Source organism: Pelodiscus sinensis, chromosome 2 (genome assembly GCF_052426305.1).
Source record: "Pelodiscus sinensis isolate ZL-2025 chromosome 2, ASM5242630v1, whole genome shotgun sequence".
NCBI lineage: Eukaryota > Metazoa > Chordata > Testudines > Trionychidae > Pelodiscus > Pelodiscus sinensis.
The window spans coordinates 232,813,174-232,837,946 of record NC_143053.1 but is presented as its reverse complement, the minus strand read 5'-3'; the positions used below and the strand labels follow the sequence as shown (position 1 = coordinate 232,837,946).

Sequence of the window (24,773 nt, the reverse complement as noted above, 5' to 3'; positions counted from 1 at the left end):
GTTGACACCCTGCAGATAAGTTTTATTGGGACACCCTGTAGGAATGCTGTTGTGGCTGCAATTGCCCTTGTCGAGTGAGAGCACACAGTTGGTGGGGGCTCTCTCTGGGCTATGGTATATTCTAGTGTAATGCAACTAGATATCCATTTTGACAGTCTTTGTTTTGATATAGGCAACCTTTGTGACCTCTCTGTTGAAAAAACAATCAGCTGAGGGGTTTTCCAAAAGGGCTTTGTTCACTTTAGGTAGAATGCCAGTGCTCTGCGGACATCCAGGGTATGGAGATCTGCTTCTTTATTGTCCTTGTGCAGTTTAGGGAACAAAACAGGCAAGTATATGGGTTAATTGCAGTGAAAAGCAAAGTTACTCACGTTGGTACAGTAATGATTGTTCTTCAAGATGTGTGTCCCTATGGGTGCTCCACTGTAGGAGCTGGGCTTGTCCCAATGCTGCAGATTGGAGACTTTTCCGTAGTGGTAGTCAGCTGGACCACACATGTGCAGTCGGTGCCTCGCGGCGTTCCCGCCCTTTTGCACACGCACGCAGTCCGGTTCCCATCAGTTCCTCGAATCCACCGCGGAATCTGAAAGATATAAGAAAGAGACTCCAGAGTAGGGAGGAGGGCAGGTAGTGGAGCACCCACAAGGACACCCATCTCGAAGAACAATCGTTACTGCACCAAGATGAGTAACTTTGCTTTCTTCTTCAAGTGATGTCCCTGTGGGTGCTCCACTGTAGGTGACTGTGTAGAAGTACTTTGAGATGATAGGAAGGAGGGACTCAGAGTCACTGTTTAGGTGTCACTGTTAGTACTGCTGACTCCAATGAGGTATCTGAAACCAGCAGGCATTGGATTGCATAATGCTTCACGAATGTGTTGTGAGATGACCAAGTGGCTGCTCAGCAAATGTCTCTAAGGGGAACGCACTTGAGAAAAGCTGTTGATGTTGCCACCACTCTTCTGGAGTGAGCTCTTGGTTGCGCTGGGAGTGGTATATGACACGCGGAATAACACTCGACTATGCATGCAGTTATGATTTTTGCTACTCATTGAGACGATATTGGCTCGCCTTTGGATTGGTCAGCAAGTGAGACTATTAAACGATCAGTCTTTCAGAATAGTTTAGCCCCTTCTATATAGAAGGCAAGCACCCTATGAACATCAAGGGTGTGGAGTGATGCCTCACATGATGAGACGTATGGTTTAGAATAAAAGGAGGGTAGGATAATTGGCTCATTCATATGGAATTCAAAGCAGACTTTTGGGATGAAGGCTAGGTGGGGGGTCTCAAAACTATGCCATCTTTATTGAAGATTGTATATGGAGGCACTGCCATCAGAGCTGACTTCTCACTGACCCTGAGGGCCGATGTGATAGCAAGGAGAAAGACCACTTTCATGGTCATCATTTGCAAGGAAGTAGTAGCTAGCAGTTCAAATGGTTGTGCAGCTAGCGCACTGAGCACTATGACCAAATTCCATGGTGGAGGGATAGGCCTTTGAGGAGGGTTCAGGTTTGTGAGCCCTTTGATGAACCTCTTGGTAGTGGGATGGTCAAACACTGAAGTGCCATCAATGGAATGTCTAAAGGCAGTGATCACCACGAGATGCACCTTCAGGGAAGCTAAGGCCAAACCTGTCTGTTTTAGGTGTAAGATATAGTTGAGGATTGCAGGCAGAGGAGCTGCGTGGAATTCCATGTAGTGTACGGAGCACCAGGAAGCAAATCTATACCATTTGGAATGGTAAGTGGTTCAAGTATCCTGTCTTCTGCTATGAATCAGGGTTTCTTTGATTTGTGTCTAATACAGATCTTTGGATGCATTGAGCCAACTAGGAGCCAGGCTGTGAGTTGTAGTGTGTGGATCTGGGGATGAAACAGGGATCCCAGGTTCTGAGTCAGGACGTCTGGGAGAATTGAGAGGGGATAAGGAGGGCATGGCAACATTCACTGGAGGAAGGGAAACCAATGTTGATGGGCCCAAGCAGGTGCCACTAATATCCTGGTGGCTTTGTCTGCCTTGACTTTCTCCAGGACTCTCAGGATGAGTACTATGGGGGAAAAGGCATAGAGGAGAGGGTCCATTCCATTTGAGAAGAAAAGTGTCGCTTAGGGATCCGCAGCCCACCCCTGCTCTGGAGAAATAGTAATGGCATTTCTTGTTGTGGTAGGTGGCAAAGAGATCTATGAGAGGAAATACCCAATGTCAAAACAGAAGATAGAGGATCCTGTCATGGAGCTCCCACTCGTGGTCTGGTGCAAAGTGTCTGCTCAGGTAATCTGCAGCAATGTTGTTGATGCCAGGTAAGTAAGATGCCACAAGCATGATATTGTTCCGAATTCACCAGTTCCAGAGTTGGTTTGCTTCTGCACATAGGAAGTGAGATCGTGCCCCACCTTGACGATTGATATAGTGCATCGTTGCAATGATGTCTGTGAATACTTTGACTGTAGTATTCTGAATATGTTTGTGGAAATGCTTGCAAGCATTGAAGATTGCTCTCAGTTCCAAAAGGATTACATGGAGGGATGTCTCCTGAGGTGACCACTGACCCTGGACCGACACAGTGCCCATGTGGCCTCCCCAACCTATAAGAGAGGCATCTGTGGTGATATGCCATGTTGTTGATGAAAGGGGACACTGGAAAGGAGATTTCTCCGGTCTGTCTACCATTTGAGAGAGTCTTGGACATGGACTGGAGGAGCCACTGATCTGTGAACATGGTGTTTTGTGTGGGTATAGATGAAAGCTATCCAATGTTGTAGACTGCAGAAGTGTAGTGTCGCATGACAGACTACATACGTTGTTGCTGCCATGTGGCCCATTAATTTTAGGCAAGTGGTTATCTGTACTGTATAGGTGTGCGGTAGAATGTCTTTGAAGCTCTGAATAGCTTGGAATCTTTGGAGGGGAAGGTAAGCTCTTGCCATAGTGGCATCCAACCAGATGCCAATGAACTCCAAAGTCTGGGTGGGCTAGAATGTTGACTTTTGCTTGTTGACCAGTAAGCCAAGGAAGTTGAAAGTTTTCCTGATGGTATTTACCATAATAGTTGCCTTGGTTGATGAACGGCCCTTTAGCAAGCAATCATTGAGATAAGGAAAGATTATGACTCCTTTTTGACATAGGTACGCTGCAACAACTGCCAGGGTCTTTGAGAACACCCTGGGGGCAGTGGAAAGGCTGAAGGGTAGGACTCGGTACTGAAAATGGTCCATACCCACTGTAAAACGGAGAAATCTTCTGTGAGCAAGATGGATCGTGATATGAAAATAAGCATCCTGGAGGTCGAGGACAACAAACCAGCCATTGTGGTTTAGTGCAGGGATTATGGATTCAAGAGTCACCATCTTGAACCTCCGGAGAGAAAGTCGGAGAAGGAGAGTATGGCGTAGGACTTTGGTGCCTGGCCATTCTTGCAGAGGACTTCCTCGGTGCTGCAGTATCTACTGACTGCTCCGGTGCCATCGGCACTTGTGGGGGTGGCAGTGCTGGTGAGGCTGACATTTGCAATGTCAGTGCTGGTGGTTTACTTCAGGGAGCTGCTGGTGCCAAGGCTGCTCTCGGTTCTGCTGGTGCTCGTGGTGTCAGTACCGTAGTTGCCTGCTTCTTTGGCTTTGATGCTGGGACAGCCTTTGAATGGGTAGAGGTGGTGCTGGACGTGCTGGGCTTATCTCCAATGCTCAACATGCTCTGTGCGAGGTAATAATAATTGTCACAAGAAGTATATCCTATCTAACTATCTATGAAGTAACGAAAGGTTGGGTTTTTTTAAACAAGAAGTAATAACAGGGATCTTAACTAAATAAATAATTAACTATGAACTATAAAACAATCAACAATTTTGTATACTCTCATGATAGAAATAAGTGGTTGAAGAGAGTGATTCTCTCCATCCGCAGTCGGGGGCAGCTGAGAAGAACTGGTGGGAGTTGGACTGCGTGCATGTGCAGTCTGGCTGACTACTGCTATGGAAAAGTCTCTGATCTGCAGCACCAGGATGAGCCCAGCACCTATAATGGAGAACCTGCAGGGACATCACTCCAAGAAGAATGAGGTAAGTACTCTGGGTAGGAATTTGGGATGAGTCCTAAGACTGACCTTGTCCTTATGAAATACTCTGTATGGTGGATCCACCATTAAGGTTGCTATTTCGACAACACATCTTTTGATCTGAGGAAGTGGGTCTGGCCCACGAAAGCTCATCATCTAATAAACCATCTTGTTAGTCTTTAAAGTGCTACATTGTCCTGCATTTTGCTTCAGCTACCCCAGACTAACACGGCTACATTTCTATCACCATCTTTCAAAGGTGATTGCCACAAGGAGCTTCGTGAACAGGGGCAGCTAATGGAGTTTCAAGAGGGAGTTCTCCAGGTGAAGAAGGAGCAAATACGGGACCCTTGAGGTAACTGACTGTCTGTACTGTGTGTTTGTGTTTGGAGGTTACTTGCTAGTTGCCCGAAAGAAACTGTGCTGAGCTTGTGTTTGTCTATCTGTCTATCTGTCTGTTTGGAGATTCAAGTGCTGAGCTGTTCATTTGAAGGACTGTGTGCTGTGGCCAGCAGTTGGAAGCTCTGAGCTTCTTAATGAAGATTTGAAATCTAGAACCCTCTGTTCATTGGTCGAGCTTTAGCCAGAGGGCGGGGCTAGCAGGAAGGCCAAGACTTGATAAAGCCCATGAGTAAGCAACCAGGGAGCTTTGCGAACAGGGGCAACTAACAGGGAATTTCAAGAGGGAGTTGGAAAGGGGCGAGGTACACTTGCCATTCTTTAAAACTTTTACATTAAACTAAAAATAAAACTTTCTGATTTAAATAAAAACCCTATCACTAACCTAAGTAACTATAGGAGAGAATGCAGGGAGAAGCCAAGCAGCAGAGTGAGAGCTATCCTGTTTATTGCACTAAATGTAGCATGTATGATTACCTGCCCTGTAGGCGGGTGGCATATGTGTGTATTCGGTGCAAGGAGCTCCTGGCCCTCAGAGACCATGTATGGGCTTTGGAGGCCAGAGTGGCTGAATTAGAGGAGCTAAGGAAGGCCAAGAGGTATGTACATAAGGCTTTCTAGGACACTGTAGAACTGTCCTACCTCCAGTCAGACAGCCCATGTGCTGTTAAGGAGGATGAAAGGTGCAGGGAAGGAGAACATTCAACTGGAACAGAGGATCCCATAGTTGGGACCCTCCTTCCAGAGGATGTTATGGTATGCTATCACACTGAGGATACATCTCCAAGGGAGGGGACTCCAGTCATTAGGAAAAGGCAGGTGTTAGTAATGGGGGATTCAATCATTAGAAACATAGATAGCTGTATTTGTGATGACCAGGAAAACTATATGGTGACTTGCCTGCCTGGTGCAAAGGTTGCAGATCTTGAGACATCTAGGTAGTATTATGCTGGGGAGGAGACGGTGGTCATGGTACATGTAGGTACCAATGACATAGCAAAGGGTAGGAGAGAGGTTATGGGGGCCAAATTTAGGCTGCAAGGAAAGAGATTGAAATCCAGAGATTGAAAACCTCTATGGTAGCATTCTCTGAAATGCTTCCACTTCCACGCGCAGGGCCAGGTAGGTAGGCAGAGCTTCCGAGTCTCAATGCATGGATGAGACGATGGTGTAGAGAGGAGGGGTTTAGATTTATTAGGAACTGGGAAAACTTTTGGGAAAGGGGGAGCCTATACAGGAAGGATGGGCTCTACCTAAACCAAAATGGAACAGGACTGCTGGCACTTAACATTAAAAAGGTTGTACGACAGTTTTTAAACTAAGGACTGGGGGAAAGCCAACAGGTGTGGAGAAGTGCATGTACTGGACAGAGACATCTATTAGGGGAGGTACTATTAATAGAGATGCTTTATGTTCTAGTCAGGAAGAGAGGATGGAAGTATGAGTAGGATCAGATGAGACATAATCAAATGAAAAAGAGTCTAACACATCAGGAAATGGCAGCCAGATAAATAGTGACAAATTATTAAAGTGCTTATACGCAAATTCTAGATGTCTAAATAGTAAAACGGGTGAACTAGAGTGCCTAGTTTTAAAGGAGGATATTGTTATAATAGCCATCATGGAAACTTGGTAGAATGAGGACAATCAATGGGACACAATCATATCAGGGTACAAAATATATCGGAAGGACAGAGCAAGTCATGCTGGTGGGGGAGTGGCACTATACGTAAAAGAAAATATAGAATCAAATAAAGTAAAAATCTTAAATGAGCCAAAATGTTCCACAGAATCTCTGGATAGTAATTCTATGTTCCAATAAGAAGAATATAGCAGTAGGGATATATTATCGACTGCCTGATCTGGACCATGATAGTGATTATGAAATGCTAACTGAGATTTGAGAGGCTATCAAATTAAAAAACTCAATAATAGTGGGAGATTTCAACTATCCCCATATTGACTGGGTACACGTCACCTCAGGATGGGACGCAGAGATAACATTTCTTGATACCTTAAATGACTGCTTCTTGAAGCATCTGGTTCTGGAACCCACAAGGAGAGAGGCTATTCTTGATTTAGTCCAAAGTGGATTGCAGAATTTGGTTCAAGAGGTAAATATAAGTGGACCGCTTGGAAATAGTGACCATAATGTAATAAAATTTAAATCCCCATGGTGGGAAAAACACCTTAGCAACCCAACACTGTTGCATTTAATTTCAAAAAAGTGAACTACACAAAAATTAGGAAGTTGATTAAACAGAAATTAAAAGGTACAGTGACAAAAGTAAAATCTCTGCAAGGTGCATGGAAACTTTTCAGAGATACCATAAGAGAGGCCCAACTTAAATGTACACCCTAAATTTAAAAGCACAGTAAAAGAAGGCCACAGTGGCTTAAAAACCAGGTAAAAGAAGCAGTGACACGTAAAAAGATATATTTTAAAAAGTGGAAGTCAAATCGTAGTGATGAAAATAAAAAGGACCATAAACTTTTTCAAATTAAGTGTAAAAATATAATAAAAAAAGCCAAAAAGGAGTTTAAAGAACAGCTAGCCAAAAACTCAAAAAGAAATAGTAAAATGCTTTTTAAGTACATCAGAAGCAGGAAGCTGGCTAAACAACCAGTGGGGCCCTTGGACGACTGAGATGCTAAAGGAGCACTCAAAGATGATAAAGTGATAGCGGAGAAGCTAAATGAATTCTTTGCTTCAGTCTTCATGGCTGAGGATATTGGGGAGATTCCCAAACTTTAGCCATTCTTTTTACATGACAAAAGGAACTGTCCCAGATTGAGGTGTCATTAGAGGAGGTTTTTGAACAAATTGATAAACTTAACAGTAACAAGTCACTGGGACCAGATGGCATTTAGCCAAGAGTTCTGAAAGAACTCAAATGGGAAATTGCTGAACTATTAACTGTGGTTTGTAGCCTATCCTTTAAATCAGCTTCCGTACCTAGTGATTGGAAGATAGCTAACATGACGCCAATATTTTAAAAGGTCTCCACAGGTGATCCTGGCAATTACAGACCAGTAAGTCTAATGTCAGTACCGGGCAAACTAGTTAAAACTATAGTAAAGAATAAAATTGTCAGACATATGAATTAATATAATTTGTTGTGGGAAAGTCAACATGGTTTCCGTAAAGGGAAATCATGCCTTACTAATCTGCTACAGTTCTTTGAGGAGGTCAACAAATATGTGGACAAGGGGGATCCAGTGGATATAGTATACTTTGATTTCCAGAAAGTCTTTGACAAGGTCCCTCACCAAAGGCTCTTAAGTAAGTTGTCATGGGATAAGAGGGAAGGTCCTTTCATGGATTGATAACTGATTAAAAGACAGGAAACAGAGGGTGTGAACAGATGGTAAGTTTTCAGATTGGAGAAGGGTAACTAGTGGGGTCCCCCAAGGGTCTGTCCTGAGGCCCATACTATTCAACTTATTTATAAATGATCTACATTTAGTAGTAAAGGAGTAAATGTGAGGTGGCATAATTTGCAGATGATTCCAAACTGCTCAAGATAGTTAAGACCAAAGCAGACTGTGAAGAACTTCAAAAACATTTCACAAAACTAAATGACTGGGCAACAAAATGGCAAATGAAATTTAATGTTGTTAAATGTAAAGTAATACACATTGGAAAAAATAATCCCAACTATATATACAATATGATGGGGACTAATTTGGCTACAACTCCTCAACAGAGAGATCTTAGAGTCATTGTGGCTAGTTCTCTGAAAACATCCGCTAAGGGTATGTCTAGACTACCAGACACAGGAAAATGAAGCGGCGATTTAAATAATCTCCGCTTCATTTAAATTTACATGGCTCAGCGCTGTAGTCTGGACGCGCGGGTGTCGACATCAAAGGCATTTGTCAACCACCCAGGTATACCTCATCTCAGGAGGCATACCTGGGTGGTCCACAAATGCCTTTGATGTCGACACCCGCGCTTCCAGACTACAGCGCTGAGCTGACAAACAGCTGATCAGCTGTTTGTCGGCTCAGTGCGGCAGCCATGTAAATTTAAATGAAGCGACGATTATTTAAATCGCCCCTTAATTTTCCTATGTCTGGTAGCCTAATCTACATGCCTCTGGCGACAGAGGCACGTAGTCTAGATGTACCCGTCGAGTGCAGCGGCAGTCAAAAAAGGAAATAGAATGTTAGGAGTCATTAAAAAGGGGATAGAGAATAAGACGGAGAACATCTTATTGCTTCTATATAAAACCATGGTATGCTCACATCTTAAATACTGCATACAGATGTGGTTGCCTCATCTCAAAAAAGATATATTGGCATTGGAAAGGTTCAGAAAAGGGCAACAAAAATGACTAGGGGTTTGGAACGGGTTCCCTATGAAGAGAGATAAAAAGGCTTGGACTTTTCAGCTTAGCAAAGAGGAGGCTAAGGGGGACTATGATAGAGGTCTATAAAATCATGACTGGTGTGGAAAATGTGAATAAGGAAAAGTTATTTACTTATTCCCACAATATAAGAACTAGGGGTCACCAAATGAAATTAATAGGCAGCAGGTTTAAAACAAACAAAAGGAAGGTTTTTTTCACTCAGCGCACAATCAACCTTGCCAGAGGATGTGGAGCTCCTTGCCAGAGGATGCGGTGAAGGCTAGGACTTTAACAGGGTTCCGAAAAGAGCTAGATAGATTCATGGAGGTTAGGTCCATCAATGGCTATTAGCCAGGATAGGTAGGAATGGTATCCCTAGCCTCTGTTTCTCTGGAAGCGGGTGAAAGGGGAAGGATCACCTGAGGATTACCTGTTGTGATCCCTCCCTCTCGGGCATCTGGTATTGGCCACTGTCTGCAGATAGGATACTGGGCTAGATGGACCTTTGGTCTGACTGAGTATGGCCGTTCTTATGTTCTTAAGGAAAGCTACTTTCATTGATAGGTGTAATAATGAACAGGTGGCAAGGGGCTCAACGGGTTTACCCATGAGCGCCTTCAACACTAGGTTCAAGTCCCATGCTGGGATTGCTTCCTTATATGGGGGAAACATGTTGTGTAGACACGTTGTGCACACTGATAGTACTCATGGAGCGACCTACGTTATGTAGTTCTAATAAGTATTGTAGAATGTGTGATACTCCCATGTGGAGCAGTTCATAGTTGTTGGCTGTACACCAGGCCATGAACCTTTTCCATTTTTGACCATACGTCTTTCTTGTTGCAGGCCATCTGGAATTTGTAAGGTCCCTTCTGTGGAATTTAATCAACAAGCATCCACATCTGAAGGTGTACTTTGTGGACTGCCGGATGGGGAATTCAACCCTTTTGTTGTGTCAGCAGAGATGTGACTGGTGGGAATCGATATGGTGTCTGAATGCTCATCTGTAGCAGGTTTGGGTACTATGTTTGTCTGGGCCAGTTGGGTGCTATGAGTATTACTTTGTCTCTGTAGTGTTCTTGAGGATCACTCATTGTATAAGGGGAAATGGTGGGAACGCATATGCCAGGTATGCTTTCTATTCTATACTGAAGGCATCTTCCATAGATCCTGCTCTTGAGCAGTACTATGGGCAGTGAGCATTCTTGTATGTTGCAAACAGGTCCACCATTGGGAATCCCCATTTCTTGAAGAGGTGAGTGAGCACTGATGGGTTTATCTCCCACTCGTGGTTTTGTGGGAATTGTCTGCTTAGATTATCTGCTAACATATTGTCTTTGCCTGGTACATAGGTTGAGATCAGGTGTATGTTACTTGGGATACACCATTCCCAGAGGCGAATGACCTCCTGGCACAGGTGATATGAGCATGTTCCTTCCTGTCTGTTGAAGTAATACATCATAGAGATGTTGTCTGTGAGTATTTGTAACGGTTTTTTTCGAATGAAAGGAAGAAAGTGCATATAAGCAGTCCTTACAGTCCTTAACTCCAGGGCTACGTCTAGACTGGCCCCTAATTCCGGAAAAGTCATGCAAAGAAGGTAAGTCAGAATAGGGAAATCCGTGGGGGATTTAAATATCCCCCGCGGGATTTAAATAAACATGTCCACCGCTTTTTTTCCAGCTTGGGGAAAAGCCTACACATACATTGTTGTGTATTGTCCACTGTATAAGGGAAGATTTTATCTTGTTGGGCATAGTAAGGTTTTTGCTCTAAGGATGACAGTCAGGTCTATAGGTTGTGTGTAGCCATGCTTGCAATGTTCGCATAGGTAATTGAGCATGCGCTACTATGAATGTGGCTGCTGCCATGTTCCCCAGTATTTGCAGGCATAATCACACTGTTATACATGGGGCTAACTGCACTGTTTCTATCAGGAACTTGAGTGAGAGCCATCTGTGGTGTGATAGGTAGGTCCTGGCTTTTGTGCAGTCTAGGTGTGCTCCTATGAATTCCAGAGTTTGAGTAGGGGACAAAGTGCATTTTGCCACATTTAACAGTAGACCTAGTTTGTTGAAGAGGGTTCTGATTGTCGAGACTGCTTGCTGTGTTTCCTATTGGGTAGAGCTCGTTACTAGACAGTCGTCTAGGTAAAGGAATATTGTAATTCGGTTTTTGTGTAAGTGTGCAGCTACTGTTGTGAGTACTTTTGAGAATACCCATGGGGCTATTGACAGTCTGAATGGTAGAGCTCTGTATTGGAAGTGCCTGTCCTTTATTGTGAAACAGAGGAATCTCCTATGTGATGGGTGAACTGATATGTGGAAATAGGCATTCTGGAGGTCGAGGGTAGACATCCATGCTCCTTTTTCCAAGGCAGGTATAACTGTAGCAAGCATAACCATCTTGAAGCATTAGTATTTGACAAACCAGTTGAGTTTGTGGAGATCCAAGATAGGGCTCCAGCCACCTGACTTCTTGGTGGTAAGGAAATATGGGAGTAGAAACCCTTGCCCGTGTATTGTTTGGGTCCCTCTTCTATAGCCCCTAAGGTTATGAGGTGTTCCACCTCTTGCAAGAGTAAGTTCTTGTGATAGGGGTCCCTGAAAAGCGATGGGCGATGGGCCATTCAGTTATGAATGGAATGCAGTAGCCAGTTCTTACAATTTCTAACACCCATTTACAGTGGTGATGGAAGACCAGGCTGGACAGAAGTTGATTAGTCTGTTGCCAAATAGCTTGCTGCCTTGGAAATTTCGGGGTTGTCAGACCCTCGATTAGGACTTCAAATCTGTTATCTCGATGTTGATGGTTACTGGATGGAAGACTGTTCAGACATCTGTCTGCGTCTATTTTGATGTTGTCTATGTCTATTGTCAAGGTGTCGTTGTTGGTTGAATGCTGAGGTCTGTATCTTTGTTGGAATGATCTATTTCATTTCCATCTTATAACAGGTATCTAGATGCCCAACATTCTGAGTTTGGCCCTTGAATCCTTCAGAATGTAAAGGGACATGTTTGTGGACTCTGCGAATAGTTTTGTATCCTCAAATGGGAGGACCTCTACAGTGGTTTGGACCTCTCTCGGAAAGCCTGAGAGCTGAAGCCAAGATGCCCTCCTTATTATTAAAGCCGAGGCCAAAGATCTGACTGCTGTGTCTGCTGAGTCCAGCACAGCTTGTAGGACTCCTTAATGTTTGCTTTGAACCCTCCTTAATGTTTGCTTTGAACTGTTCTATCTTTGTGTGTGGAATGGAATCAATAAAGGATGCTAGTTGATCAAATATGTGGTGTGTATACTTTGCTAATAATGCAATGTAGTTGGCTATTCTGATCTGTAGGCTTGCTAATGAGTATGCCTTTTTTCCCATCATATCCAGCCTCTTCCAATCCCTATCATTGGGAGCTGTATGTGTATTTTGTTGTGTCCCTCTTTGATTGACTGGTTCTATAACCAGAGAATTCGGTGTTGGGTGAAAGAACAGGAATTCTGCTCCCCTGGGACCTACATAGTATTTTCTGTCCGCTCTTTTGTAGGTTGGTGAGATTGTGGCTGGGGTGTTCCATACATTCTTGCCTGGGTCCATGAAAGCCTCATTCATGGGGATGGCCAGCTTATGTTGCGTCTGTGGAGCATTGGAGAGAGGACTCAATAGAGCATCCACCACTCTCTTGAAAAGCTCCTGGAATGATTTATTATCAACCCCTGTTGTTGATGGTGGAGGCATTATCATGTCGTCAGGAGACATGGCCAAAGTGTGTGCGAGTGGAGAGGAGGGTGAACTGTGTTCTTCCCCCGTGATATCTGCATCCTGCTCTTCTGTGCCCAAGTTGTAATGTTCTATGGACTGCATGGTTGGTGCCTGGGACCGCGGTGTCATAGGTGGATGTGGCTATGTAAATTGTTGTCTGTAGAAAGCCAAAGGGTCCCAATATGGCCAGGAAGACATGACCAGAGGTGGGACCCAATGTGGTGGTTGCCCTTGTTGAGCTTGTTGAAGAGACTTATGAGAGTAATGTCTCAGTATGTGAGGTGGTTTCTACACCTCATGCTCCTCATCACTAAAGCTCACTGCCACTGAGCTGGCTGGAGGGGCTGCAAGAGTGCCCCGTAGAGTGTTTGGGGTGCTGTCGGTACCAAACAGAGGAGTACCTGGTACCGATTGGATTGTCAATTCAGCTGCCATTGTGAACTGTGGTATAGGGGGGTTGAGCAATAGTAGTTGAGGTTGGGAGGCATGAGGGGTTTGCAGCAGTATTGATTGAATAGCCGGCTGCCTTATATGAATGGTCAGTGCCATGGGCTTCTGCAGTGCCGGCGGTGCTGCCTCAGGTAACACACTCCGGCTCGGTGCTGTGCGTGAACGCTATTTGTTTCACACTGCAGCAGTAGGCACAGAATTCCTGGTTGGTGCCGACGAGGAGGCTTTACCATTTGTCTCTGTCAACCCTTTATCTAATGCATGGTGTGTGCGCTTGGGATCTCAGCTCTTCTACTTGCCAGTCCCTTTAGATCATTGCATGTCCCATCCCTTTTGTGTTGGGGGTTGGGATGCAGCATTAATATGGACTGAACGCTTCCTTAATGGAGAGTCAGTCCCTGAGGAGGAGTAAGAGTTCTTGTTAGGGTTACTCTTCTCCCAGTCCTTTGGGCTCAACTTGGAGGGAACTGCTTTTTCTGACGCTGTCCCAGGTGATCTCTGTCTGGGAGGGGTGGATTGTTCAGGGTCCATAAGTGACCTACTGTTTTTCTCAGTTTGGAGCATTTTTAATTGAAGCTCCCTTGCTCTCCTGGACCGGTTGGTCAGTTTCTGGAAATGTGGGCAGTTGTCTGTAACTGCTACCCAAGACAATAGAGGCACTGTTTGGGGCCATCGGAGACTGAAATGGAGAGTTTGCAGGTTATACACCATTTGAACCTGGGCAAACCCAGCATATCCTGGAGAGTCAGCAATAGCACAAGGCTGGTATGCACCGTTAAGCCTAGTGAAGCGAACACTGCTTCTCTTTTTTTCTTTTTTTTCCTTAAATCCTATCACTATCACTAACAATTGTTTGTATTTTTGGCCTCAGTATAGTGGTCAAGTCTGACTTAAAAGTTCAACATCCTTCCAGTGTATCACAATTCAGCCATAATTGATTAAGTCCCCTGCTGCTTTTCCCAATAGACCTCTTCAGAGTCTTTTTAGCAAGTTCCCACCAGGGCAAGCAGTAAAATCCTTCCAAATCAAACAGAACCTAATAGAATCATATTCTTCTTTTGCAGAGTAGTAAGACACAGAGCTTCTCCCCGGGGCCTCAGTAAGGGTACGTCTAAACTACATGCCTCCGTCGACGGAGGCATGTGGATTAGACAGATCAGCAGAGGAAAATGAAGCCGCGATTAAAATAATCACGGCTTCATTTAAATTTAAATGGCTGCCCCGTTCTGCCGATCAGCTGTTTGTCGGCAGATTGGGGCAGTCTGGATGCGCCGCATCGACAAAGAAGCCTTTCTTGATCGGCACAGGTAAACCTGGTTTCACGAGGCATACCTGTGCCGATCAAGAAAGGCTTCTTTGTCAACGCGGCGCGTCCAGACTGCCCCGATCTGCCGACAAACAGCTGATCGGCAGAGCGGGGCAGCCATTTAAATTTAAATGAAGCCGCGATTATTTTAATCACGGCTTCATTTCCCTCTGCCCATCTGTCTAATCTACATGCCTCCGTCGACGGAGGCATGTAGTATAGACGCACCCTAAGGCTCAAAAATTACAAACAAAATTAAACAGTACTAAAACATCTTTTGCCCCGCTGTGAGCTTAAGCTTCTAATCCATCTTGGGATCCTCTTCAGCTCCCTGCTCTTGCAGAACACTATCCCCAGGACTGTCTCCCTGAAGCCTGGCCTCTTCTTCCAGGGGCCCATCATGGGACTTAGCTCTGCTCCTGTAGATCAGATCTTCAGCCAAGACCCAGCTCAGCTTTCTTCCTCCACTGCTAAACCTTAGCTGCAGGGCTTCATCCCTTTTTAAGTCCTATACCCAGCACTAATTGAACAGGACTCACTAGCCTCAGGCCTCATAGTTCTTAAGGAGGCAGGACACTCTGTTGCACACCTCCTTCCCAAAACCTACAGAGCAAGGTCTATAGTCTGTATCCTCACCAGGGCACAGCCCTTATTTCTTCCTCATTCTTTTTAAGCTGCTCCACCTCCAGGAGCAACTGATCCTACTCCAGAAGTGCCTCCTGTCACTCCCTGCAGCATCCATTTTGCGACACATACTAGTCTCTTCACGGTCTCATTTGTTCTTTGGGCATCAAGTACGGGTGTTGTCATGACTGCAGAATCAATCTTCTCTGGGACCTGTGTTCACACCAAATTTGGCCCTGTTCTTTGAGTGATTGCTCATGTCCATTCCATGATCATGTGTGCACGTTGCATGCATTCATCGTTGGAAGTTTTTCCCTTAGCAGTACCTGTTGGGAGCTCCCAGGAGTGGCACTACTATATTGGCTATGTAGTGGGGGCAGAGTGGCCACTCACCGACCCGGAGGCTGAAGAACCTCTCCAGCAGCCATTTTGGGCACAGCCTAGCCTTTCCCAGACACATGACTGGAAGCCAGGATGCGGGGCTAGGACCATAAAAGTCCAGCCTGAGTGCTCAGTCAGGGCCCAGCCTCTGGAGGAATCAGAAGCTTGCTCAGTGCTCCCTGCCTGGGAGGCTGAAACTTAGCCTGGACCTCCAACCTGGTCCGCATCTGCAGCCATGCCTGACCCAGACTGGCCTGAATGCCTGCACCGGCCTGCACCTGAGGACTGGCTGGGACCAACGGACCCACAAGGGCCTGAGCCATCAGCCGGGCCTGAACTGGACAACCAGTCTGACCACCTACACCAACCAACAACAGAGTACCAGCTGGGACCTATGGACCTGCAAGCCACTGAGGACTGGCCTGGACTGCACCAGGGCTAGTGCTCCTTAACTGTTTGCCTGTTACCTGCCCTGAAGCAAGGCCTGGCCTGAACTATTTGCCTTTTGCCCTCCCTGAACCAAGGCCTCTTTTTGTTGGTGCTGCCCGAGACCCGGGCATGGACTATTGACTTGGGAGTTTATTTTAAGTGTCTGCTGCAGTGGGGTGGAGTGGCCACCCACTAACCTGCAGGTGGAGGAACCCCTCCGGGCGGCCTAACCAGCTACAGGCTAATATATACTCCTGCTGACCCTCCTCCCCCTCAGTTTCTTCTTACCGCTTGTGACAGTTGTTCGAACATGCTTTGTTCTTGCTCAGCAAGCACTTCTTAGCAGTTCTTACCCGTTGTTTCATAGTTAGTACATTTACAAGTTTCATTCTTATCTTGTTCTAAATAGTAGTAAAGAGCTGTAAGCATTAGCACTTAGCTGTTTGTTACTTCGACTCGGGGCTAGCTTCACTTCCCGGGCATGTGCAGTGGGGCATGCCTGGACCCCAAGGCTTCAAGCCCTTGTGAAGTGCCAAAAGCCTATGCCCTATCAGGTATAACCTCCTCCCCAACACTGGGCCAAGGCCTAGCTAAGGAGCATGATGCCAGGTGGCACGGTGCTGCAGTCACGGCACCGTGTGCCCCAGCACCAAATGCAAAAAGTCATCACTTCATGACTCCTGTACTGTTGACCTCAATGTCAGCACCAGCCTCCCTTCCCTCCCGCCCCACCATCCTTGGTGGCAGCACTGGCCCCAACTGTGACCTTGGTACTGGCACAAGCACCAGTACTGGCACAGGACATTAATGTGGCAACGGTAATTTGTGCCGAAAGAGGGGAATGAGCACCTCTTCTCCCATTCCCCGCCAGGGCCCCTGGTTGTCCAGGCGGTCAACCAGTGGGAAAGGCAGGGTCAGCTGGTTCATTGCCCAAAAGTAGGAAAGCCAAAAAGGTGGACATACTGGGCAGGAAAGCCTCCATATTCATGCCTGTTGAGTAGCCCTGCTGGAGAGCAATGAAGGATGGTCTTCAGAGTTGTTTGCATAGCTCAGGGCTATTCAACTTCAGAATCTCCGGGGGCCACAATGATACTCACAGCACATGCCAAGGGCCACAACTTAAGTGTGGTTGCATATATATGCAAATATATGCAAATAGCTTCTTTCACGCTGATGGGCATAAATACAAAGATAAAGGCAAGACTACACAACACGCAAGTCCCATTTAAGTCAGTTCTGCTGATATTAATAAAATGCGATATTTACCTGATTTCCACCCACTTTTAATGAGCAATGACTGTCCAGGAATTTAACTACTAAAATGCATATCAACAGAAGACCATTAATTTGACTACTTTTTTGTTTTGGCTCCCACCCACAGGCTCCCGTTGAGCCCTGCATAAATCCAAGGCACACCATGGGATGCAAACAAACGGGCTGCAGGTCTCATGCAGTCCACGGGCCAAGTGTTGACTAGCCCTGGCATAGCTGAAGAAAGAGAGCACTGTTAGGCTTAATATGGCATCTGGCCTTGAGTGCTTGTGTAATGGTTTGTGAATGCAGCAACTCTACATATGTCTATGATTAGTACATTGCTGAAAGAGGCTATTGAAGATGCTATTGATCTTGTGCAATGATTCTTATCCACACTGGGGTTTGTGTTTTCTGTTATTAATAACAGAGAGGCATGTAGCCGGAGAGCCATTTTGAAAGTTTCTTTGTGGGGATAGCATCACTCTTAGAAAGTTTTGTCATAGAGATGAAGAGCTTTGATGATATATAGAAGGTTATAGTTCTATCCTGAAAGAATGCTGATGTAAATCCGAAGGTAGAAAAAAGTCTTGTGTGGTTCCCATGTAGTCTTAAAAAGTAGGAAGGTGAATTGGTTGATTTAAATTAAAAAAGGATGATATTTTGGGTATGAATTTGTGTGAGGTCTCAAAGTGACCCTGTCCGTGAAAAATATGTGAGATGGGCCATGAGAGCCCCCATCTCACTTAGCATAAGGATATGATCACAATCTGAAATATCACCTTCACAGAAAGGTACAGCAGGGAACATGTAGCTAGGGGTTCAAATGGAGGCCTGGTAAGGCTTCTTTACACCAGGGTTAGCTCTCATGCTAGCTTAGGTACTTTTGATAAACATTCTGCATGCTGGTTAAGAAGCACTTGATAACTGGACGCATAAATAGTGATTCTCCATCAATTTTTATGGTGGAAGACAGTAATGGCTGTGAGATGGACCTCAGTGGAATTTGTTGCAAATCCTGAGTAGTCAAGTAGGTACTCCAACACTAGTGAAAGTGGTGTAGAAACGGGTTTTATCAGTTTAGTCTTGCTCCATAAGGTGAAACAACTCCATTTTTGTAGGTAAGTCTTACATGAGATAGAACTCCTGCTGATTAGTAACACCTGTCTAATCTGTTCTGAACAGGTCAACTTTATCATCATATAACCCTGAAGAAGCCACATGTTCAGGTGAAGTTTTTTTCATCGTGAGATGGAAAGTTTGTGGAGCACTATGGCAGGGTATATCAACCCTGCACTGAGGCCAAAGGGGTTAACCTGGCTGAGATGGCTGAGAGAGCCACACCCTCACAACCCTGCTGAGCATGCTCCAACTGGAGACTGGCTATAAAAGCCTCTAGAGCTGCTTAGCCAGGGCTGACCGCCGCAGGGGAGCTACAGGAGCTCCTGGGGATGAAGCCAACCAGACCAAACAGTGGCAGCCATGCTGAGAGGGACTGCAGTAAAAGCTTCCATACCAGAGTGTGAAGACAGAGAAGTCTTCTTATAAGGAGTGGGAAGGATGTAGCCCAGGGCAGGGAATTGCTCCCTGAGGTCTCAGAATGTTACGGTGGGAATCCTTGCCAAGCTAGCAGTGGACCGCTCCACTGCTGATAGGGCCCTGGGCAGGGACTTAGTAGAGAGAAAAGGCCTGGGTCCCCTTACCTCCCCCAGACACTCCTCTGTGAGGGAGCTTTGTCTATTACATATTGATTTTGGGGGTACTGGGTCATATTATCCTGATCCCAGAGGGACTGTATATGAACTCTATGGATGCTGGGCTGTACTACCTTGAATACTGGGGGATTGATTACTGACTGAGGCCACTGGGCCATATTGTATATAGACTTTGTGGTCACAGACCTGCACTACCCTGAATACAGGGGGACTTCATGGTGACTGAGGCCATTGGGCCATACTGTGTATCAATTCTGGCAGCTAAGCTTAGTTACCCTGAACACAAGGGAAATGTTTGGACTTTATGGCTGCTAGGCCATATAGCTCTGAGCCCAAGGCACAGTACACAAACTTTGTGGCTGATAGGCCACCCTATCTTGAAGTAGAGTCTGAGGGGCTGCAGCAGACTTTCCCCACCCTGTCTGATAGGTGGACAAGGTGCACCTTGACAGGCACATATCGCTATGTGCTACAAGTGAGGGCATCAAGACTTTCTGGCCATATCAGGACTATCAATATGATTTTGGCTACATCCTCCAAGGGCTAGGGTCTCAGTGCAGGCTGAGGGTGCACGAAGGTCACATGCCTCGAAGAAGACCTGCCTAGGTCTCCTATTCTTCTGAGGCACCAGGGACTGGGACTGGTGCCGAGACCTGTGCAGTGCCAGAGAGGCGCACGAGAGGCTAGGTGCCTCCCGCACCATAGCCTGTGCACTCCGGGTCACTGATGCTGGGTCAGATGCTGGTGCCGAGTGCAGGGTCCTCTCCATGAGGATAATCTTGAGGCTAGACTCCCTTTCCCCTTTAATGCACGGTTTGAAGCCTTTGCAGATCTTACAAACTTCAGGCAAATGGGCTTTGCCAAGGTACTTGAGACAGACTGCATGGAGACTTGCAGGTCTTGAAGCCTTTGGGCACAGGCATGTCCCACCTAGCTAAGAACTATTCCCTGAGTGCTAAACTTAACTACTGCTATTAACTACTAGATAAGAAACAATGAACTGTGAAACTCTTGTAAAAACTTTAACAAGGTGCTGAACACCAAGGAAGAACTGCTGAGAGGCTCTTGCAGAGCAAGAGCAAAGCATGCTCCAATGACCATCATGAGAGGTAAGGAAGGCCAGCAGCAGTATATATTAGCCGATATAGTAGCGCCACTCCAAGGGGCTCCCCTGCTGGCTCAACGGATAATGCTAAGGGAAAATCTTCCTACAACATGTGCATGCAGCATGAACACACCTACATGGAATGGACATGAGCAATCATTCAAAGTCAAGTTGTTTGTCTCATTGGTTTGCAGCCTTTACCATTAGTGAATTGGGTGGTGGATGGGAAAAAAGTAAGTCCATACACTTGGCCATACACATAGTGCTTTCTGTCTTCCAGCCCTCATGTATGTCATTGGAATAGTACCTGGCAACTGCCAGACTTTCTCCACCCATGATGTCATCATTTGTGGGCAATGTTATGTTGGAAGTTGACAATGTCTGTAGAATTTGTAGAAATTTGTGCTGGATATTCTGCACGTCCTAGTACAGAATCTCCTGACTGAGCTATTCTTTTTGAATGGTTGCAACTGTTTGAAATCATTGGCTGTGATACGAGATAGGGACATTATAGTTTCATCTGGTGATGGATAAAAATTATGCACTGGTGATGTTACGTCCTGCTCGATACCTTCTTCCCTCTCATTTCCCATTTCTTTGTGAGCTTCCAAGGCTTTCAACATAAAAGATGGTGATGGTGATCTAATTTCTCCTCAGGGTGGAGCTGACACTTTGTACATTGCCCATGGGTTTCAATATAGCTATTGTATGGGGAATGGCAAATGTCTGTTCCACGGTTTCATATCTTGTTGATAGGGTGCCTTCAATTTCCTGAGTTCCAAGTATGGTCCATCAACTATAGGTGAAGAATGGTGTGAAGAGAAGGTGTGAACTATCTACCTGCTGGTTATCATTGTCTTTGTTTAAGAGAGTCAATAGGGAATGCTGTATGGTGCAGTGCCATATACTCAGAGGAGCCTTCGGTGCCAGAGTGGGGACTACAGTACAAGGAGACTTCAATGTCTTTTTGTGGCAAGAACTGCTGCAGTGCCATTAGTTTCAGCCCTGTTGGTACTGATATTACTGTTTTAGATGTTATCCTGGATGCTAATGATTTTGTAGATGACATCCTCAGTATGATGCTGTCTTGCCTCTATCTAACAACTGAGTCATTGGCACAGATAGAGGAGGGACTGGAGAAGGGCTCAATACAAGATCTCTCACTGGTGTTGTCAGTGTAGAAGTCAGTCTTAGGTTGGTGCCTTGACTCCTTATCCTTCAGATGGGGCTCAGCAGAGGTCCCAGTGCAGGCAATGCCAGATATGCCTGGCATCTCAAACATGCTCTCCCATGGGGTGGTCAGCATTGATTTAGCAGTAACGGTTTCATTTTATGCAGCTCTTTGCAGAGAAGTTGTTTTGTAAATCTTCCACCTAATCTTGTATAATATGAATGTAAGATATGTAACTTTTTGTATTCTAAGTCTGTAGGGGTACATCTACACTGCATGCTTATTTTGAAATAAGCTATTCCAGAATTTATTTTCAAGAATAGCTTATTTTTAAATAGCGCGTCTTCACACAAAAAGCACATCAAAATTGCAGTTTGCTATTTCAAAATAGAGCGTCCACACTGATTGGACGCTAACTCACATTTAAGGCCACCCGGAACCACTTCAGGCAGGGCATCAGCTCAGCAGTTACTTCCAGGAGCTTCTGCCTGAGGCTATCTGAAACATGATCTTCAAGAGAACCCCTGTACAGCCTCTTCTCATGTTCTTCTCCTGCTTGCCTACCTCTCTGAGGGAAAGCAAAGCATTTTCACTGCATGCTTTGGTTGCCCTGTTTTTGGACACCACGGCACTCCCAGCAATGGAACCGGAGCTGCCTCTGAGTACGTGACGGCCCCTATCTGTTGTGCTGCTGTTTCTGTTTCAGGCCCTGCAAGAACATGACCCCTAGTTGTTTGAGGGAGACCTTCGACCTCTATCTGTACATGCAGATCTTCCAGCTGCACCCAACTGTGCACCACCACTTTTGGCAGCTGGACACCAGTTCTGACTGGTGGGACTCGCTTGTGATGGAGTGGTGGGATGACCAGTAGTGGCTTCAGAATTTCCGCATGAGGAAGAAGACCTTGGTCTCCAGTGAAATTAGGTAACCGTCGTGGCTCCTTTCCTTGTTCTTGTAGAGAAATGAGTGTTGTCCTTAGTTGAAGTGGTCGTGCTCAGGAAATTCTCTGCAAAATAGTTCTGGTATCATGGGTTGGAGACCAGAGAAATTTTTGCATCAAAATAAGGTTTAAGCAGAGGTCTCATTCATGGCTGGCCCTCATGTTCAGATTGCTGCAGTGAATGCACTTTTGAAGAATGTGCAACTCACTATGAGAGCTAACACAGAGAGAATGAACATCTGAGACCAGCACTGCTTTGTGGCATGGAAAGCCAGGCATTGTTGAAGTGGGTTAAATGAATCCACACTCAGTTAAATTTTTCCCCCTTTCATTTTTGTGACTCAAACTATTTCAACTAACAGTAGCTAAATATCTAAAAAGTATTTCTAATTCTATTTCTCAAGATTTTAAGGAGATATGGGACACCACCACAGAGCTCCATCTGAGGCCAAAGATGATTGAAAAGGAACTGGGGGTTGGATCATGTGCATACTAGATGAGGAGCCAAATGTGTTGCAAGATAGACATAGCACATGTATGTCCTGCATGGATGCTGCTACTGAAAATTTCCAACTAATGATGTAGAGATGAACCAACATATAAAGCAGAGCCCTACTCGCAGAAGAACCAGGTCAATGAGTAGGAAGAGTCCCTAAAATGCTGCATCTTGCCCAAGGCGGCAGTCTAATAGAGTGTTCCCCATGATAAGAATGCTTAAGTAATTGGTGTGTCATGAGGACTCAGCAGTAGTCCTGGGGTCTAAAGCAGCTGGGCCATGAAGCTGTACTTCCAAGAAGGGATAACAGATCCAGGAAGTGTGCCAGAAAGGCCAAAAAAGAGACAGAATAGGAGCCCACCATGATAAAAGGAAACTTCAAAGCATGTGGTTCCAGGATGGTGGGATCCACTGGATAAGACAGAAAGATGTACTTTTTAGTAGTCCTAGTAATCAAGCAATAAACTCATTTCAGGCAGGAAGAAAGGCAGTCAGGCAGGCAGGAATTTGTAGAGCTGTCTTTGATTTTGGAGGGCATTACAACAGAGACATATATTTAAATCCACTATATACTTGAGAGAGGTTTGTGTATCTGTGCGTCAGTCTCTGTCCATCTGCCTGTTTGTTCAAGAACTCCTTCTAGGAGCTAGGACCACCAAATTAGGTATGAAGCTTCCTCTTATCATAATCTAAACCAAGATGAGGGTTTGGTTGTGCCAGGAAAATGGGATCTGCCCAGAATGGGCTTGTTTCTCATAAAACCATATAAAAGAGAGACATAATCACTAGGAAGGTGAAAGGGGCTTTCTCCAGGATTACTCCTGTTCCGAGCCTCCCACCCGCAGGTGCCCTTTAGGGTGCTGAAGTTCTCCCCCACCTGGTATAGGGCCAGTGAGGGCTGTTCCCCTTGTAGCCCGATGGGGCTCAGGAAAGGGATCCTCCTCTTAAGGGTCAGTGGGCGGACACTCTGTCCCACTACACCACCACACAGTCTATAATAAAAAGTCTCTACATGCCAGCCCTTGTTCCGAGCAGGACGACAATACACCCCAAAGACTGTCCTTAGGTCCAACCCTAATTCAGGGAGGCGTAACAGGCAACTACGCAGTTGGTTCAACTCCCAGAGCCTGGTTCAGGGCAGGGCTGCAAGAAAGCAGTTTATAAGCCTGGGCTGGTTCAGGGCAGGCCTTCAGGGAAACCGTTTGTAAGTGTGAGCCCTGGTTCAGGACAGGACAGCAAGAAAGCAGTTTATAAGCCCGGGCAGTTTATAAGCCTGGTTCAGGGCAGGGCAGCAGGCAAATACACACCAATAATTCAAGGCCTGTTTGCAACAACCCCAGCCAGGTCCTCTTGCTCTCGTGGGTGTCGGGCAGATGCAGGCCACTAAACGGGAACAGCCGAGGGGGGAGACTGCCATTCAAGAGTGGGGTGGCATGAGGGATGCAGGCCCACCCACACCACTGCGTCCCAGCCCAGGGCCCTACCAGCTGTAGAGCAGTTGGTCAGCAAGATCAGCTGACCGCAATGCACTGACCTTCTGGCAAACATGGGGCAGCTATTCCTGGGCTGTTTCCATTTCCCCCATCGGCTGTACCTGGGTCCATGGCAGTCATCTGAGCACTGTAGTTGGGAGTCCTCCTGCCAGGTAAACAAACTCTTCAGGCAGTCCTCCAGTAATGGGCCCGGTGGCCCCAGCTAGTCCTTAGCTTCCCCAGGGTCCAGCTCCTCTCTTGGTAATGCAGCGGAGGCTTCTGGATTCTTTGGTCGCTGGGGCTTGACTGTGCTCTCTGGTCAGCCTTTTATATCCCTGGCCCTGCCTCCTGGCTTCCTGTCAGATGAATTGCTAGGGTCAGATGCTGCCCACCAAGGCTCAAGGAGAGGCGCCTCCCCTTTGGTGTCAGTGGGCACCCACCCACCCTTGGAGTTTCAAATAGTGCCCCATTACACCCTTCATCAGGAAAACAAAAGAAAGTACACAGTTTGCTGCATTCCTCACTCAGGGTACGTCTACACTAGCCTCCTAATTCGAACTAGGGAGGCTAATGAGGGCGACTGAAATTGCAAATAAAGCACGGGATTTAAATATCCCACGCTTAATTAGCATATTCCCGGGCGGTCGCCATTTTGGAAACTGACTAGCCCGGAATAACTGCCCATGTCTACAAGCGGCAGTGAAAAGGGAATTCGAAGTAAACCCCTATCTCGAATTAGCTGTTAAACCTCATTCTATGAGGAGCAACGGCTAATTCGAGTTAGGGGTTTACTTTGAACTCCCGTTTCACTGCCGTGTGTAGACGAGGGCAGTTATTCCGGGCTAGTCAGTTTCCAAATGGTGACCGCCCAGGAA

At 45.9% G+C, this 24,773-nt stretch overlaps 1 protein-coding gene and 1 long non-coding RNA gene across 9 annotated transcripts in view; one reads left to right on the top strand and one right to left on the bottom strand.

Moving 5' to 3' along the window:
• CCDC7 (coiled-coil domain containing 7) overlaps positions 1 to 24,773 on the bottom strand; it is a 361,859-nt gene that overhangs the window by 131,071 nt on the left and 206,015 nt on the right. The window lies entirely within an intron of this gene.
• On the top strand, positions 1,254 to 24,387 carry LOC142827379 (uncharacterized). Of its 2 annotated transcripts, none has more exons than XR_012902101.2 (6): positions 1,254 to 1,745; positions 2,173 to 2,276; positions 3,905 to 4,059; positions 4,315 to 4,410; positions 9,653 to 9,819; positions 21,696 to 24,387. It is a non-coding gene; the product is annotated as an uncharacterized LOC142827379 (long non-coding RNA). The 2 variants fall into 2 exon arrangements; XR_012902102.2 differs by lacking the exon at positions 21,696 to 24,387 and adding an exon at positions 11,761 to 12,089 and having other exon boundaries at positions 1,257 to 1,745.